General features: G+C 42.3%; 1 long non-coding RNA gene across 1 annotated transcript; it reads left to right on the forward strand.

Annotated features, from left to right (window-relative positions):
• The first annotated feature begins 300 nt into the window (after positions 1 to 300).
• Positions 301 to 781, forward strand: LOC132335574 (uncharacterized). Its single transcript, XR_009488701.1, has 2 exons — positions 301 to 402; positions 627 to 781. It is a non-coding gene; the product is annotated as an uncharacterized LOC132335574 (long non-coding RNA).
• Positions 782 to 14265: the final 13484 nt, after the last annotated feature.

Consider the following 14265-nt stretch of genomic DNA (forward strand, 5'->3'; position numbering starts at 1 on the left):
AGATATTTTTAGGTGACAGAAAATAGAACAGTTTTGTGGAGAATGAATCAGCTGAAGAACACTGGTTATTTCCATGGTCAGGTAAAACTTTAAAACTCTATTTTTTTTCTGAATGTTCCTTGGTGTTTTTTTGGGTTTTTTGTTTTTGTTTTTTTTTTGTTTGTTTGTTTTTTTGTTTTTTTTTTTTTTTGCGATTCTTTGTAATGTATTTCTGATTGTAGATGGATTTTTTTTTTTTTTTCAGAGTGATGTTTATTTTTCTGCCCTGCTGAGTTCCTTCCCTTTTTTTTTGTCTTTCCAGCAAAGGGCTTTGAATCCATTTGTAATGCTGCATCCAGGACAGGTAACATCACCTGCAAAGCTCCCATGTGGGACTGAAGCAACCTGGTATGGAAATCAAAAGTGAGTACAACAGTGCATGCATTTTGCTTTATTTAATAGTTTCTAAAAGGAATATGCTCTTTTTTTTATTGTGGTTGTTTGTCCCTTTTTGCAGGGGTGTGTGGCTCCTGTAATGTTTGTGCTCCCAGACTGGTTTGTAAGGGGCAGAGCTGTAAAGCCATTTGCCCTTTAATTTGAGATGCAAGGCCAATTTATAAACAGAATTCTTCTGATTTCATTTTCAGACACCTGTGCTGGATGAAGCTTGGCCTGTGCCTGGAACATGTTGGAAAGCACATGTAGGAAGTGACCACAGCAGAGTGTGAGCAGCAGACATTTATAGGACAACCTTTCATAATCACCAGGCATATTCATGGTAATAAACAGCCCATTGACCAAACCCTGATGACTTTGATGGCCAACTCTTTTGAAATCTATGGTGATAAACACAGAAACAAAGAGCAGGGTCATAGGGCAGCTCAGTGAGAGCCTTAGCATACACTTGACCAAAGAATCATGGAAACATGGGGTGGTTATGCTGGAAGGGACCTTAAAGATTCCAGCTCCTGCTTGGGGGTGTTTGATGCAAAGTAACTTGGGGTTTCCTTTGGAATGTGTGGAGTTTTACAGGGGATATATTTAGTTAAGTGTTCCCACAGGATAAAAAAGAAAGCAAATTTGTAATCTACAGAAGTTGGAGAAGTTTCTGGTTTTGTTTTTTGTTTGTTTCAGAGAAAAGAAACAGAAAGGGAAAGGCAATTCCTCTATGTGTTACAAAACAACACAAGGGTCTGTGTGTAACAACACAACACAACACTCTCTTGCACTCTCACCTTTGCTCCGTGCCCAGGGCACAGCCCTTAGCTCTGCACTCTCACCTGCCTGTGGGAAGGGTTTCAAAAGCATGTTGATCCACTGCAGACATCTTCTTCTTTTACATCCTAGTGTGCAAGATTCCTCACCGTGGTGCCTGCAGTTCCCTTCCAGCTGTGCCATGGCCAGGGGGAGGCAGCTGGGCAGCCCCTCTCACACACTGAGCTGAGGTGGCACAAAAGGGATGGAAATTAAAGTTTCCCTTCACAAGCAAAGGGCCCACAGCTCTGAGGTGTCAGGGCCCAGCAGCCATTTCTGAAGACCTGCCCTGCTGAATTTGGTCTCTGCTGAAGGGTGACAATTGCCAGGGCTTTGTAGAGTTTGAAAAAACAGACTGGTTTTGTCAGCTGGGAGTCTCATGTAAGTACAGCTTTTTATTTAGAACTGACCACGAGCTTGGAGATAAAGGCCTAGAGAAGGGTGTGAGGCCTCAGAATTAAACTGAAGGACTACTTTTATTAATATATATATTTTTGACAGACTATTTTTAAATGTGTCTCCCTGCAGCAAGCAAGGAAAGACATTATTTCTTTGGCAACAGAAGGACCAGGCCTCAGGTCCATTCTATTTTCAGGGCAGACACATAACTCCCATTCACGTTAAAGGGGAAGCTTCTCCTGCTTCCAGGAAAGACCAGACCCATTGGAGATCTAGGATATTATTTTAGACCCCCCATCCCCTGCAGCAGTGGGAGCTGGTGCAGAAGTAGGGTGAGTGTCAGAGCTGTTCCCTGCTGGTTTGTTCCTCAAAATTCTGTCCCACACCACAAATCTCGCTGCAGTACAAGACCATGGTGGCTTTTGACATTGCATTGTATCAACCTGGTTTGGTGGGGTTATTTTTTCCCTTCATGACATCTCAGTGAGACAAAAAATGAAAGGTCAAACCTGCCAAACCCAGGATTGCCTCCTAGAGGAGAGCCCATTGGAGATAAGGCAAAGTTCCATGAGTTTGGGACCTGGCATGACCCAGTTGAGGCAGAGCTATGAGAAGCCCTGCTAGGACAGTTTGTTTTTCAGCCTGGTTTCTCATGGGAACGAGGCTTATGCAATCGTTCTGTCTGTGTGTCTGTGTCTACATCCTCCTCCCCTCCCCAATAACTTTTGGACTCATTGCTCAATTTCTACAGGGGGGTAGAGGTTCCAGGACTGCTTCTGGTCCTGCAGGCATTTTAAAATCAGTAGAGGAGAGTGAGGCTACAGGTGCTCACTGCAGCAAAGTTGGTGTGGCTCACCCAGGGGAGCAGGGCAGAGCTGAGGCAATGGCACAGCCACGGTGCAGCACATTCTGCTGCTCCTTCTGGCACTGACACACTCACTGCTGAGCCTCTCAAACCTCATCTTTGTTATTTTTTCTGTAAAACAAGGTGAATTTCAGAGGTTCTGTTCACTAAAAGCCTTTTAAAACACGCCGAGGAATGGCAGGGGAGCATCCCTGCTGCAACCTGAGGTGGTTAAAGCAAGGTTAGAGGGGGATGAGGAGCTCCTCTGGGTGCCAGAGCACCTGATCTGAGCAAAAGTTCCCTGTGCCAGGGCTACAGGGGATGTGATGCTGCCGAGGATTGTCACTGTAACATTCACCCAGCCAGGAATCAGGAATCAGCTCGAGTCAGGGTCTCAGACCTAGAGCAGCTCCTTGTAACCTCCCTGCCTTCCCAAAGATTCCTTGCCAGTGCTGCCACGTGAACTCAGTTAATCACAGGGGTGGAAATTACAGCCCCACAGACTTCACAGAGAATGCTCAGCACAGGTACAGCACTTAATGATAGGCAATTAAAGCACTCTATATCTAATTCCTGAGAAGTGGTGGCTTTGGAGAGGGACCACTTCCAGTGAGCAGGTGATAATGAACTCCCCAGATCACAGAGGCATCATTTCAAAATGATAGTGTGAATTTATTAAACATGCTACGCAAGACAAATGTTATTATATCAATATACAGGGAAAGACAACAGATCAGGAAAACTCCTTGGGTCTCTGCTAGCATATTACATGCATGACAGCTTCTTTTGGCTCATAAATAACAATGGAGGAACACACATGAATACTTTTAATGATTTGTAGGGGATTTTAGGGATCTTCTTTTCATAAATTCTCATTTTTTGGGCAAACTGGGTTGCATGGTGGATAAACAGATGAGGATGTTTCCTTTTATTTCATTTAAGTTTCCTGAAAGAGCTTGGGAAATGTTGTTTTAAACATTGCAGTGTTAGATAAAAAAGGTATAATTGATTAATGAGTTCTTTGGAGTTAGTGCAGGAGGAAAAGGACCCTCCCAGGGCATAATCCAAAAATTGTGATACCTTTTGAAATGAGCTCAGGACAATCTCAGACTGCTAATTTTTTTCTACAGCAGATATTGGAGACTGAAGAGTTTGTCAGAAAAGTCTGTTTGTGACCCTCAGGCTTATTTGTTGTACCTGTCTGTGTCCCCCTAACTCTAGAAATTAGAGCTGAAGTTCCAGGCTACTTCTGCTTTGTCCTGAGAAGAGCCTCAGTCAGAGCTGGATCACATTTAGGTGCTTTTCCTCTTCACACAAAACTCTTTATAACAGAAACATTCCCCACTCTTCTGAGTGGTGATTGGCTCTGCTAGGGGCTCTCTTCTCTTCTCTTCCTGAGTTGTGTAGACCTGGTACAGCTCTCTCTGGATGGTTTCCCCTCCTTCCCAACCCGTGCATCTCCTTTGAAGTCAGAGGAGCTGCTGTGATTTTTTGCCCCATTGAGATGCTCACTATGGAAGAAGGATATAAAAGACTACTGCTCACAGGGTGGGAGCTGCTGGTTTCCAGTTTCTCATTAATTTTTCACTTGTCTTTCATTTCAGTGGGTCAACACTATGCTCCACCTTTGGCACAGACACAACTGTGATTTTTTTTATGTGGTTCAGTGGGAGGAATGGTTTTGATCATTAAAAGCAAAGCAAAAATTATTTCAAGCAAAATTCCAGAGCCTCTCTGCATCCATTTATCTTTCCATGGCTGCCTTAAAGCATTGCCTACTTGCTCTCTGGGGAATATGTGCTCCAACTGTGTTTCACCACATTTACAGGAGCAGTCACATATGACCAAGACTAAAATTTAACCTTAATTGCCCACAGGCTACTGCCATTGAACCCTGTTGGCATGTAGGGGTTTTAAAGTGTTGAAATGAACCCAGCAGAAACAATAAGAAAGCCAATACCATATTTAGTTGTGAACCATCCTTAAAAATATTAATATGCTAAAACCTGAGTGAAGAATGCTCACATCCCTTGAAACAATGTGTGATTTCCTGTAATCATCTCCTTAAAATATTCCTGATTGGGACTTTGAAGCAGTCAGAGAAGAGAGGGGTCTCTGGAGAGCCCACCACTGCTCCTTGCTGAGGCAGGCCTTTGGAAAGTGAATCACTGCTGGGTGACTGGATCCCTGCCACCACCAAGGATCAATAAAGTTTTATGCACCTTCCTGTCAGCCTCAGGTTTTGGATTCCAGGTGTTCCCATTAATCTGGGACACAACGGAAGGAAGAAGTTGCTATGGTTGCATGGAGATGGCAGCACAATCTGGGCTGACTTTAGTCAGCAAGTGCAAGAAGTTTAATTATCTCAAAAAATTTCACTTCTTGGAGCCTTTATGCTGTTTGCTTAAGTCCACTGAGCACTGATGTCATGGGTGCCCCAGATACCAGAGGGTTTGAGGTCTCCAGTGCCCAGTAACACCGTACCCTACGAGGAAATCTTTGTGCCTTGCCATCCCAGCCCTGGCAGAGGTCAAAACAATGAACATCCTGGTGCAGAGGTGTGAAGGGAAGTCATGGCAGAACAGGACATAAATTCATTTTAGATTTGAATTTTCCAGCTGTGTGATCTCAGAGTGTAAAATCAGCCCTCAGCTCTTAAGAGTAAATCCCTCCTAGGGACTGGAGAGTTTGCATGCTTTTGTAGATTTAGGGCATCATTTTAACCCCTGGGCTTGCGAAAATTCTGTTTAATGACACCTGCAACTGTTAGAAATTATTACAGCCCTCAGACTGTAGTAATTGGGGACCACAATTTGTGCTGCAAGCTTTGCTCTCTGGAGCTGCCCTTCCCAACTAGAACTCCTTGCTGGATGGCTCCTGAGAGCCACCTCTCATCTCCATAATTTCCCTCTCCATAATGTGCCCTTTTTTGTTTCATCTGACATTTCTATCACCTTTAAGAAGCCTCACAGAGAAGGGACCGTGAAGTTTGGATGCAATTGGCATATGGATGGTGCTTAGATTTTTTAATACATCGTTTTTATAAGACTGCTTTTATGGTTGCCTTCGCTCTTTGATCTCCACTTGAAAAATGTTTTTCATGGAGTTTGCTTGAAAGCACAAATAATCGCTTACCACAACTAAGGGCTAGCAAATAGTTCTAGCAAAGAAAGAAAACCAAAGAGAATCATGAGCTGATGGAGATGATGCCTTGGAAGATGTTTTAGAAACAGCTTGTAGCGGCACATTTCGCAGGACTGTTCATCAAGTTAATTCTCCTGCCACACTGGCATTCTTGGAAATGCTAATAACAACAAGGAAGGTTGTAATAGATTTCTAAAATGGGAGGGTTTTAATAGATTGGAGTAAATTACTTGTATTCAATACTGTAGTGTTGTGATATGTCACACTACAATGAAAGATAAAGTCACTTGCAGATATAATCTGTGGCTCAAAAATAAATATGATGATTCCCATGTAAGATGATATTTAACAAAATATGTCCTTGGAAAGGGAGAAGCCCTGAAAACCATAAAACATCACTGCTCTGGTCTGATAGAAGCAGGAGCAGTCACAGTGGATGGGGAGAGCTATTCCAGCCTTTTGCAATGCATTTGTAACAGAAGCCACTTTTGTCATGGCATATGAGCTGTAAATTGAGATACTCTCATGAGGGAAAGTCCTCTCAGGGTGACTCAGCAGGACTAAAAGTCCCCAAAGCCTTGAAGCACTCCTTATGCAGGGCAAAAACCATCTGCCTCACCCTGCTGATCTTGTGGGTCTTCATAATAATCACATGGGGTGCAGGTGTGTGTAAGAAAGCCCATGCTGAGACAGGATTTATTCCCTTCAAAATCTCTCAGCTCTGGAAGACATCCCCCTGGCAAAGGCCAATCAGATGGCAGAATATTTAAAAAATGTTAAAAGTCAATTCTTTCTGTCACTAACATTAAACTACTGTAATGCAGACCAGTTAATGATGAGGCTTCATGAAATAAGACATTAATCTCCACTTGTAATTCAAGAGCCATACAACTTGCTTCAGCCTTAATCTTTCATGAGCTATGGACTCTTCTGTGATTCATAAAACAAATAAATCACACCTCTAAGCTACCATCTATTTATTACCACTTTTTAAATGTTCAGCACAGTATAAAAAGGGTATGTTTTGCTTGCCAGAGGTTGTCAGCTACTGAGCAGCATTTGGGAACCAGAGGCCTGGTTGTGCATGCAGTTGGACTCAGGTTTTGTCTTTGTTCCTGAAGACAGCCAGCTCTGTGGAAGTGCACTCATGGGGCTGAATGTGCAAATTTTATCCCATTCTTTGAGGCTGTGCTTATAGTGAGGAAGCCAGCTGACCTAAAAGATGACAGAAAGTCCCTGGCCTTCCTTTTTAGAAAGAGACAAAGGCTGGTCAGTAAATAGGATTTGCCAAGTTATGAAACCATGGGGAGAATAAGGGAAAAGAGTAATTTGGAACAGCAACAATCAGACTAGGGCAAATATTCTAATTATTAGGAGACTTATTCAAGCCAGAAATCACAGTTCCTCTGGTACTTGAACATGTCCTGTGCCCATTTCAGTGTTATTCTCTTTGCAGTAGAACCAAAACCTCAGAGTTCATAGGCACAGGCTGTCAGTCCAGCAGACCTGGGAGGGGTTTATTGCTGGCAGCAAACTTTGCACCCAATGTTTACAGTGACAGCAAAAAAAAAAAAAAAAGGGTAAAAGCATCTGCTTTTAGGAACCTTCTGTGCCTCCATTTTTGAGGAGAGTCCTCCTGGTTGGTTCCCAACCTACATCCCAGGTTGGCAGTCTTGTTGGCTTGGCTGTTCCCAGATCCTGCTGGTGTCAGCAGGGAATTCAACTCACTCCTTCCACCTCCTGCCTACAAAGACCACAACAACTCCCATTGTAGCTGCTGACCTTGGCCTTAGATTTCAAAACCTCAGGGACTCAGAGGAGTTGCTGAAGTAAATAAACAAAATGGAACACATGCCTCTAAAGTGCACAAGGCATGAAGCACACTCCCCTGAAACATGCCCATGTCTGCCCCTGCCCAGGTGGGATTTATGGACAGGGGGTGTGCTTTGGAGCTCTTCTTCATATTTGTCTTTTCTGTGATTTGTTTGAAGGAATTGTAAAAATATGGATCTCCCAGGGCACTTCTTGTAAGTTATAGTGAAACCTTGGCTGTGTTGGGATTTCAGCATTGACTGCACTGCTGCAGAAAAACCTGGTCTGTGGACTGAAGGAAAAGCACAGCAATTGCATGTCCTTTCCAGGAGTGTTAAAACCATATAAATACTAACCAAGTGCAATCTTTCCTCTTGTTATATGCTGCATATTCCATTAGACAGCATTCAAATCCTGTGTCATATCGGGGTAGTTTCTTTCTGTGAAATGCAGGTGGAATTGGAAAACTGGAGCTCAGTTACCCAGACGATATTTTCTGCTTCCTTTGGCAAACAAATAAAAATATTTTTCTACATAAAGGACTACTGTAATAAAGGAAATTCAAGAAACACACTAGTCAAACACAGTCTCTCAAGAAAATAACTGCTTTCCCAAAAAAGAGGGAAAAAAGCAGAATTCAGAGAAAGAAGAAGAGGAAAAGAAGCAAATTCAGAAGAAGGATTTAGGAGAAACACTCCTAAATCTCAGCATGAGTAAATGCCTGCTGCTGATCTACTCCTCCTTTTGTTTTTAAAGAACTGAAGTTCTTGGGGTGTAATGGTGTAGTGGTGGTTGCAACTTGAATTTCAGTTCGCTTTTCCCTCAGAGATATTTCCTCACTCCAAGTCCGTGGTGGAGCTGTCTGGGGGAAACTCCCACTCTAGATGCTGCTCAGATATATTTACAGAAAGAATCATGGATGTTCATTTTAAAGAACCTATGCTGTTTCCTGTTCTTTAGTATTAGAAAAATTCTGGAGCAGCTTCTTGTTTTCAGGGGAGCAAAATGAACAAGTGGAAAAAATGTGGTCATTAATGACAGCAGAGCTGCCTATGAGTGATCACTGCAGCATTCCTCAGGTTCCTGAAGCAGCTGTTGATAAATGACACCAGAAGGTGTCTTTTGGCTCAGAAAGCTGTCCAATTTCATAAAGATTTTGTTCTGAAACCCCTGCAATTATATTATACTGCTCTTGCACCACTCCGTGGAATTTTGCTTTTGATTTCTTACAGCTTCATGCAGACTCAAGCAGTTTGGCCTCTTTATTAAACTTAAGCATCAATCTGCAAAAAGCTTCTTGATTGTCTAGACAACTACTTGTGAAAGTCAGCTTTGTTTCATTGGCTCTGCATCCCTGGGGGTACCACACTACTCCTTCTGTTCCTGTCTGTCAACACTCTTTTGGCCAAAATTTCTTTTTTTATTTTTTTCCCTGTATCTGCTGATTATTTTTTGTTTTGTTTTGTTTTGGAAACCAAGTGAAAAAATATTTTAGTGCTGTTTCTTGATACTTTTTCATTTTTAATAAATAAATGCCAACAGCCTGGAGCTTATGAGCAGCCCTACAGTAATAAAAGGATGTACACAGCAGGCAGTACTCAATTTGCAAAAGAAAAACAGATTAACATTTCAGGTTTCTGAGGGCTTTTTGTCAACAACAGAACATTTAAAACCATCAATCTAGCAGTAATTGCATTTATCAGTGCATTCTAGGCTGATTCCTTGGCTGATTCCCTTAATATCATGGAATGGAGTAGCTACTGGAAGTCCTTTTTATAGATGTAGATATAGATGATATAGATATAGATATAGATATAGATATAGATATAGATATAGATTTGTAGATATATAGATAGAGATAGATAGACAGATCAACAGATAGATAGATAGATAGATAGATAGATAGATAGATAGATAGATAGATATAAAGGACTTCCTCTATATATATTTATATTTTATATATATAAGAAGCCCTTTTAATATATATGAATGTATGTATATGTATATATGTATATATGTATATATAGAGGAGGTCCTTTTACTATAGATATATGTATGTGTGTATATATATATATATATATATGTATGTGTGTATACATATATATATTTTAAAAAAAGTGAAAACTTGGTAACAGTGAAGTAGATTTGACTGCATGTAATTCTCATTTCTAGAATGAGAATTACATACACTAGAATGGTGTCAATATATGGGTAATTGTGGGAGAGTGAGCACCCATAGCCAGACCCTCAACAGCTACAAAAACTGGCCCCAAGTCCTATTCCTGGGCACTTTTAAAGAGAGAAAGTTCATTGTAAGCCACAATGAAAAAAAGCACTTAAAAAAAAAAAAAAAAAAGGGAAAAAAATCCTCAGCAGAGACGTTAAGAAAACACCACGGGAGTATCATTTCCCCGTTCCTTTAGCAGATGCTCACCAGTCACTTTTCAGGTATAATACCACTGATTGCATCCAGGCAAGGAACAACACGGAACGAGACGCTGCTCTGCTGCTCCGAATTCCCTATGAGCCTGGAGAGCCGCCGGGAGCGCCCTGAATGCGGCGGGCAATCAGCTCCGGGGCACCTGCTGCTCCTCAATGCCAGCTCTGAGCACCTTCCCCAGCGGGCTGCAGCTCCTGCCCCTCTGAGAGCAGAGCCGGCATTCCGGGCTAGCATCTCCCGGGAGCGCCACGGGAATACAGACTGGCTGCTCTGGACACAGGAGATTTTCTTATTCCTTCCTCACACAGCTGCCCCAGCTGTTGGGGGTTTTGTCCCCTCTGGTGTTTCTCCCCTGGTGGAGAACAGAAATTTCTTTTTAAAATTTTGTAGCATAGAAAAGTAATGGGAAGCCTGATCTTACAATAACTCGCTTAGGTACTTCTGATAATTTTGTCTTATGTATATTTATTAGGGTTTTTTTTCCTTCTAACATCATTAGATTTGTTTTGAACTCAAAGGTCAGTTCCTACACCAGTATAAATCAATGTAACTACATTGATTTCAAGGATTGTGCATCTTTCATTAATTCCCATTGCTAGAGAGAGTGAAGTTGTCTCTGAGGAAGAAGGTAGATATACATATATATATTTATATATATGAATTTGATTTAAATCACAAAGAAAAAAGAAAATTCTGTGAAGGATGTCATTCTGTGGCATGTCATTAACCATGCAATTAAGGCAGAGTTGTGTCAAATGATCAATACAACAGAATCTCAGCCAGCCACCTCCAAAGATTTCTCCATGCCCTCTGCTGTTCCCATTCTATCTTCATAAAAAAGAGCCCTGATTCTTGCACAGGAGACCCTCCCATCTTTTTTTTTCCTACTAAGAAATATGTGGGGTTTTTATTTGGTTGTACTCCATTAGCAGCCTAAAAGATACATTCCCCAGTAAAATAACCTAAGTGTTGTTCTTACTCATTTCGATTCAATCATTCCAAAATGAATTCCAATTGCTCATCTAATTATATTCCCCTACTTTTATTGGCCTGCTTGTGAGAGTAGTTGCCTGTGTTTTTTGGACTATACATTAAATATATAAAGAGAGAGAGGAAGAGAATTAAAATTATGAAAAAGGTTTCAGTGTTAAAGTGAAAAGTTATGTCTTTAAAAATCAATTCTGTAGTAAAGGTATCTCTGTGGTTACACAGAGAGCTTTCCCCTCTTTACAGGGAGTTCCCAGTCTGTGCAGTTCTGCAGCTTCTCTTCCATGCAGGCAAAAAAAGCAGCTTCCCATGAAACTGATAACCCTCTCCAGGGAAAGAGCAGCACTGCCTATAGCCAAAATATGTTCTATTAAAAACAGAATCTGCCTTGTCAGGTCACATCACTCCTGCTGAAGCTGAGGGACGCCAAGCAGCGGTGCCAGGTTTGCCACCCGCTGATAATGCCATCCATGCCTGGTGCACAGATAAAGCAGCCAGAGCACCCAGCCACGTCTTCCTCTGCAAACCAACATTTTCCCTTGGGTTTGTGTGATAACAGGCATCTGAGCTGGTGGTTGAAAATCACTTCAGAGAATGAGGTGCTGCACTTGATAAGAGCAACCCTTCACGGCTCTGTGGGCTGCTGTGCGGTGGAGAAGGGGAAGTTCAGAACCTTAGGAAATGTTTTAGATACTTTAAAAAGTGTTAAATGTAGCATATATGCACTTCCTCTTTCCACACTGATCTGCCAGTGCAGGTCCCAGCTGAGGTTGGGACATCTCCCAGCACATCTCTGCCTGAGCCTCCAGACATCTGGGTGAGGCAGGCACGGACCAAAGGGCTCTCTGAGCCTCTTATTTCCATGGAGGAAGCAAGGAAAAGAAAAGGAAGCCATAAGCTGGCCCTGAATTAATTTGTTCAGAACACATGACATTAAAAAATCTATTCCAGTGAGTAGATGGCTTTGAGCTACATCTTGGGAAGGTTTGGTCTTTGGTCCCTCTCTCCATTTTCACTCCCCAGAGCCCCTCTGTGTCTTTGCATCACGACAGTCCCGTGTCACCCACAGGGCTCCCAGTGTGGCACTGGAACTCTGCCATGACTGGGACAGTGACTCCATGGCCTGAGGCTGACAAATCACTGAATTAACTTTCCCCCTGCCTGATGCACTTCTCTACCCGCTGCCAACAGTGGAATCATGAGATCTAACAAAAGACCAAGATGAGGGACCTCAGGCCTCTACAGGGCCTTGGGCTCTCTAGTTCAGAATTTATTTTTCCCATTTCTTTTTTTACCCATGTCTAGGTGTACATATAATTGATTTCACATCAACTGGCAGAGTGACAGTCCAGTGTAAAAAGGCTTTACTGTCACTTGAATTCAAAGAATTAACTTTGCATAGGAGTTTGTTGGGATTTTTTTATTCTGGTTTGCTCTGTTCAGGTCCACATTTTCAGCCCCTGAAGCTGAAAGAGGTGATGACAATACACGGGTATTGATGACTCTGTCATCCCAGCTCATTGAGTTGGAGAATTGGGCCCATCAGAAAGTTTTCTGCCTCCAGGTCTTTCCCTAGGAAAACTGGGCTGTCCCTATGGGGTTCTGGGGAGAAAAAAACCTATTGGATTAAAGTTGCACAAAGAATAGTCAGCACCAAGAGCCTAAGCTGCTGTTCATTTTTCCTTTAGTGCCTTTAACCTGAGGGCAATTAGAACCATAATGTGGACATTAACTATCACAACAGACATAAAGATCTCAGATTAGATGGATTTTACAGCAGGCCTCACACCAGTTCCTTAGAAAGGGCAATTCTCCTGTGGTTCTGTCCCTGTGATCTAAACCATGTTTGCCAGATCCCTGTGCTGGATGTTAAGCCCCATGTTTTAGGAAGTCTTCTGGCAACTTTTAAATCTTTACAGGTGCTATTATTGCAGTGTCAGTTGTCATGGAGAACAGGATAATATTTCATGACATCAAAATACTCCGTAATCATTTCAGAAGGTTGGTGATATTGCTGCTAGGCATAGTCGAACTCTTCTTCACATCACTGCAGACTGAGGCTTTCCCTCTGCTCCACACAGCCCAGATATAATCCCTTCTGATTAGAGCCTTTTCTCTTTGATGCTTTCCTTTGTCATCCACACACTGGGAAAATTGCTCTCTGTTGAATTACATGCTCCATGCCGTTTGCATAGTTGTCTTTTTCAACCTGGAAGCAAAGCTGTCTGTGCCTGAGCAGCAGTAAGATTCTGACTTCTAGTAAATCTTTGATTAATGAAGCTCAGGTAAACAGATTAGTCATTAACCTTTGCTTCTCATGATCAAATTACTTATTGATGTAGAGTGGTTGTGCTGCTCCCATGCTGCCAGGGATGGGAATCTTGCTTTCCCTTCAGACTTCAAGAATCTTCCCACCATCTCAAAAAACCCCATTTAAGGATGGTGATATTAGGGAGCTGCTGCCTCTGCAGGAACTCATCTGTTTTGTATGGGATCTCACTGCAACCAGGGCACTTACATGCAAATATTAATTGGTGCTGCCCACTAGTAGAGTGTGCTATTCATATCCCTGGTTCTATATTTCAGCTGGACAGCTGTCAGTGAGGGGAACTCAGCTGAGGCACACAGCAAATACACACAAAGTGAGACAAGTTCTTTTAAATTGTCTACTCTGAATCTATGGTTGTGCAGGACAGTTGCTTAAACCCTTGGGAAAGGCCAAATTCTTGGTCAGGAAGTCATTGTATAATGTCCATGTCTGTAGACAAACAGAAGGCTGCTTTAAATCCATTCAAAGCTGACTTAATTCTGGCTTCTTTATCTGCTGTACAGGTCTCCCAGGATGGGCAAAGGCAATCTATGAGCTGAGGGCAACAAGAGAACCAGGAACAAGAAATCTTTTATCCCTGCCAGCTCCATCAGGTCTTTGTATATGCCATTCTAATTCTGGCCTCTGTGAAAGAAAGGAATGATGCTCCATCATCAGTTAAGGACAGTTTCAGATTCAGACATTGGACAAAAAGCTGGGCACTCCTTCATGACCATCACTCAGTGCTGCCCATCTAGAAAGACTTTGCACCCTCCTTAATTTCCAGACCATCTCTATCAGTCTCCATGGGTGCAGAGGTTCATTTACCAGAGGAACAGAGAGAGATCCAGACAGGGATCTTATTTTCATGACCTGCAAGTTTAGATGTGGGAAGGTTATACAGGACAAATGAGCAGAAGTGACCTGTGCCTGCCTGCAGCCTACAAAAAGCAGAGAGGGAATTCCAATTACACACCAATCTAATTCATTGATCTCTAATGCTCTGGATTATATTTAAACCTGCAGACATTTACACTGCAGTCCTGAATGAAGAAAAGTACCATGAGAATAGAGAGATAAAGTTTCATATTTTCTAGC

This window comes from Haemorhous mexicanus, chromosome 18 (assembly GCF_027477595.1).
Source record: "Haemorhous mexicanus isolate bHaeMex1 chromosome 18, bHaeMex1.pri, whole genome shotgun sequence".
Lineage (NCBI taxonomy): Eukaryota > Metazoa > Chordata > Aves > Passeriformes > Fringillidae > Haemorhous > Haemorhous mexicanus.